Source organism: Herpailurus yagouaroundi, unplaced genomic scaffold (assembly GCF_014898765.1).
Source record: "Herpailurus yagouaroundi ecotype Mexico unplaced genomic scaffold, PumYag 196, whole genome shotgun sequence".
Lineage (NCBI taxonomy): Eukaryota > Metazoa > Chordata > Mammalia > Carnivora > Felidae > Herpailurus > Herpailurus yagouaroundi.
In genome coordinates this window covers 283,394-288,421 of record NW_024412427.1, presented here as the reverse complement: position 1 = coordinate 288,421, position 5,028 = coordinate 283,394, and the positions used below count along the sequence as shown (strand labels likewise).

Here is a 5,028-nt window from a genome sequence, read left to right as displayed (position 1 = left end):
CAACTCACTTATTTTTGGTTGTATAAGCTTTATTTCAAAAGGAAACATTATATCAGTATGTAAGCAGAAGGGGCACCTGGGTGGCTCAGTTGGCTAAGCATCCGACTTAATCATCCAAGACTGCTGTGTCTCTCTCTCTCACTGCCCCTCCCCAATTCATGCTCTGTGTCTCTCTCAAAAAATAAATAAATGTTAAACAAAAAAAATTTACAGGCGCTCCTGGATGGCTCAGTCGGTTAAGTGTTCGACTTTAGCGTAGGTCCTGATTTCACAGTTCCTGAGCGTGAGCCCCGCGTCAGGCTCCGTGCTGTCAGCACGGAACCTGGAACCTGCTTCGGATTCTGTGTCTCCCTCTCTCTTTGCCCCTCCCCCACTCGCACTCTCTCTCTGCCTCCAAAAATGAATAAACGGTAAAACATTTGTTTAAATTTATAATAAAGTAAAATAAAATAAATTTGTAAGCAGAAAACCTGAGTCCCTTGACATTAATGGAAGGTAGGGGTCAAGACCGTGAAGTAACTTAACAAGATTACATTCTGGCTAGAAACTTTAGGATTTCTGATGGCTTGTCCTTTGTTCAAAAAGGAAATTGCACCATACTGAGACTTCCTACTAAAGGTAGAATTGGAAGATATCTGAAAAAGGGGCGATTTTCTCACAGTGCTGTGTAGAGTCGTCTAAATATTTGACCAAAAATCATCTTACCCACCTGTGGGGAAAACCCTGAATTCAGACAGCTCATTCAGACAGAAATGGGGAAATTGAGGCCCAGAATGGAGAAGATAATTTCCCCCAGGACACCAGGACAACTCATTTGGGAATTTATCAAGTCCTTTGGACCATGAGCTTTGATACTAGAAGCTACAGCCACAGGTGTCTGGGGCAGGGTCTGGAACACAGTGAAACTCGAGATATGTGTCCTAACGTGATCATTGTCATTCCGCTCGTATAGTTATCATCTGGGTGACTTGCCTGTATGGGGCAGTTAACATTTTTCTTTCTTTACGTTTATTTATTTATTTTGAGAGAGAGAGAAAGAGTGTGAGCAGGATAGGGGCAGAGAGAGGATACCAAGCATGCTCCACGCTGTCGGTGAGGAGCCCAACACAGGGCTCAGGGTTCGCGATCTCACAAACTGTAAGGTCCTGACCTGAGCTGGGCACTTAACTAACTGAGCCACCGAGGTGTACCAGGGCAATTGACATTTGATCATTTTTGTCCTTAACTAAACTTTCAGTTCCTTGAGGGCAGTGACTGTATCTCATGACATATGTCTCATTAATTTTATTTATGTATTTCCTTTTGTTTTTTTTTGTTTTTTGTTTTTTGTTTTTTTTTTTGGTAATCTCTATACCCAACGTGGGGCTCCAGCTTATGACCCTGAGATCAAGAGGGTCACACGCTCTACAAACTAAGCCAGTCAGGTGCCCCATCAATAAAAGCTGATTTTTAAAACACATGTTAGGGGCACCTGGGTGGCTCAGTCAGTTAAGCATCTGACTCTTGATTTTGGCTCAGGTCACCCACCATCTCGTGGTTCATGATTTCGAGCCCCAGTCTGGCTCCACGCTGACAGTGATGAGCCTGCTTGGGATCCTCTCTCCCCTGCTCTGCCTGCGGTCTTTCCCTCAAAATAAATAAATAAACTTGAGAAAGAAAGAAAGAAAGAAAGAAAGAAAGAAAGAAAGAAAGAAAGAGAGAAAGAAAGAAAGAAAGAAAGAAAGAAAGAAAGAAAGAAAGAAGAAGAGAGAAAGAGAGAAAGAAAGAAGGAAGGAAAGAAAAAGAAAAGAAGAAAACATATGGTATAAGGGGTGCCTGGCTGGCTCAGTTGGTGGAACATGTGACTCTTGATCTTGGGATTGTGAATTGGAGCCCCATGTTGGGTGTAGAGATTACTTAAAACTAAAATCGTAAAAAGAAAAAATTGGCTTTTATGAAGATATAGTTTCTATACCATAAATTCACCCATTTAAAGTGTACAATTCAGGGGTGCCTGGGTGGCTCAGTCGGTTGAATGTCCGACTTCGGCTCAGGTCATGATCTCACGGTCCGTGGGTTCGAGCCCCGCGTCGGGCTCTGTGCTGACAGCTCAGAGCTTGGAGCCTGCTTCAGATTCTGTGTCTCCCTCTCTCTCTGACCCTCCCCCGTTCATGCTCTGTCTTTCTCTGTCTCAAAAATAAATAAACATTAAAAAAAAATTAAAAAAAAATAAAGTGTACAATTCATATAAAAATATATTAAGAAAATTAACAAGGGTACAATGGTTTTTAGTGGATTCATATCCACTACCATCACTATAATCAATGTTACAACATTTCATCACCCCCAAAGGAAACCCTATACCCATCAGCCATCAATTAGTCTTCCTGTCTTGCTCCCCCCCATCCCTCGGTAACCACGAAACTATCTTGTGTCTGTATGGTTTTGCCTGTCCGCACATTTCATGTAAATCAATTCCTACAATATGTGGCCTTTGGTGAGTCGCGTCTTTCACTCAGCCTAAAGTTTCAAGATTCACCCACAAAGCACGTGTCAGTACTTGGTTCCTTCGTGGGACCAGACGATGTTCCACTAACGGATACACGACATTTTGTGTGCCCGTTCATCAGTCGACAGGCATTTGGGGTTGTTTCTGCTTTGGGGCTCTCACGAAGGGTGCTGCTATGGACAGTCACGTGCAAGTTTTTGTATAGACATACGTTTTCATTTCTTTTGGGGATCTACCTAGGAGTGGAGTTGCTGAGTCATGAGGTCGCTCTAGGTTTAACCTTTTTGGGAGCTACATTGTGTTCTAAAGCACCTGCACCACGTCACATCATGTCTTATAATATTTTGTGTCCTATATCAGCTTAGAGCTTTTGGTTGCAATAGATCAACCTACTTCAGGCAAGGGTGGGCTTCCCTGGGGCATAATCTTTTTTTTTTTTCTCCATGATCCTTGCACAGAAAGCCAGCAAGAGCAGATTGCTGGATCATCTCTTGTCACCCACTCGCCCATGCTGCCATCGTGCTCCTCCCGGGATGCACCCCTATGTGCCCTCTGCCAGCAATGCCCTTTCCTCAGATATTTTGAGGGCTCCTTTCTTGTCACCACGCCTGTGTCACCTCAAATGTCATCTCCTTTCAGGAGCCTGACCTGACATCCTGAGGTAGCCTCCTCAGCCCCCAATCTCTGTTCTATTACCTTGGAATTATTTCTTTCATAGCGTTGATCACTTGATGTACCGATTTTCTTACTTTTGTGTTCACTTCGGGACAATCCATCCTTCTTTGCTGTCTCCCCATCCCTTGGAACTCTAGCTTTGTGGGAGCAGGTCTCTGTGGTTCACCCTTCCATTTCCCATCCTGGAATAAGTGCCTGTGAGTGTGTTACCTTATATGGTCAAAGGGCACCTGGCTGGCTCAGTTGGAAGAGCATGTGACTCTCGATCTCAGGGTCCTGGGTTTGAGCCCCACGTGGGGTGTAGAGTTACTCAAACAGATAAAACTTAAAAAAAAAAAAAAAAGGAAGAAAGGACTTTGCAAATGTGGTTAAGGATTTTTGAAATGGAAAGATTATCTGGAGTTATCTGAGTGGGCCCAATGTAACCATAAGGGTCTTTATAAGAGGGAAGCAGGAGTGTCAGAGTCAAGAGAAGATGTGACAACAGAAGCAGAGGTGGGAGTGATGATAGAAGGGGGCCTTGAGCCAAGGAATGTGGGCAGTCTCTAGAAGTTGGAAAGGCAAGGAGACAGATTCCTCCCTAGAGCCTCCAGAAGGAATGCAGTCTCTGATTTTAGCCCTTTAAGACCCATTCCAGGTTTTTGACATCTGAAACTGTAAGATAATAAATTTGTGTTGCTTTAAGCCACTATGTGGCAATTTGCTATAGCGGCAACAGGAAATAAATACAGCACTTAATAACTATTTGGAAAGAAGAGTGAATGAAGGCCTCACAACACCCACAGAGTTCTGCTGGCCTTGGCCACATGGTCGCAGCACTCCACGATACCTCTAGCAAAGTTAGGGCTCTGTCCTTCACCGAGTTCAGTTACTTTCTCTATGTTTGGGTCTCCACAGGCCATCTTGTTTTCCTTCCTGCCACCTACCAGCTTCTCCTTCTCTGCCCTGCTTGGTTCTTGGTCAAACTTGCTTGTCTTTACATTTATGAAATATCTTGTTCTTCTCTCCTATTTTGGTTCCTTTTTTGTGTGTCTTTATACGCCACTATATTACATCCTATCTCTTCCATGGTTCTTATCCTCGTACCCTGTCTGCTTGGGGTCTAATCGCATCTTTGCTTGTCTGCTGATTGCTAGCTCAAGGAGGACTCTCTCTGTGTGCTGCAATTTTGGATTGTAGGAGCCCAGGGCCCCATTTCCTGTCCTTACTTTTGCATCTCAACCCAAGACCCACGACACCTCCCTCTTCTGGCATTCACAGTGTCAGTTTGCACTTACTGGTCTAGTTTTCGGTTCCATTTTTGTTTTTTGGCATGAGGGGATTCCCCTCACTTTCTTGGGAAGTCAGTTTTTCGTTTGAAAGAATATTTGTTATCTTTTACCCAGAATTGTCAGATGTCTTTGTCGGGGGCGGGGGGGGGGTGTTTCAACTTCTCTGAGTCTGCTGTACTGCTGGGGGTGACCTGCCTTCACTTTTCTTTTCTAGTATCTTCTCTCTGCCTCCCAGCTCTGGATATTCTGTTTCTGTTCTTTGTGTCCACTCTAGGACATGCTGTTTCTCTGTTCTTTATCCCTTCAGGCACAAATCCTTTTATTAACTAGTTGATTCACTCCAGAGTTTCCCCCCCCCCCGCCTTTTTTTTAAGTGTATTTATTTAGTTATTTACTTATTTAAGCAATCTCTACACTCAACGTAGGGCTCGAACTCACGACCCCGAGATCAAGAGTCACTGAGCCAGCCAGGCGCCCCCACTCTGTAGTTGTCTGATTCAAAGTCATACAAATGGAAATCTGACAAGTCAACCTGTTTCCTGTTTGGCTCAATATATTTGTGCCCAGCCACCTCAGAAATCACTAGGCAGCCCA

At 44.1% G+C, this 5,028-nt stretch overlaps 1 non-coding gene across 1 annotated transcript; it reads left to right on the top strand.

Annotated features, from left to right (window-relative positions):
- Window positions 1–3,391: 3,391 nt before the first annotated feature.
- TRNAE-CUC (transfer RNA glutamic acid (anticodon CUC)) lies at window positions 3,392–3,464 on the top strand. Its single transcript has one exon. It is a non-coding gene; the product is annotated as a tRNA-Glu (tRNA).
- Window positions 3,465–5,028: the final 1,564 nt, after the last annotated feature.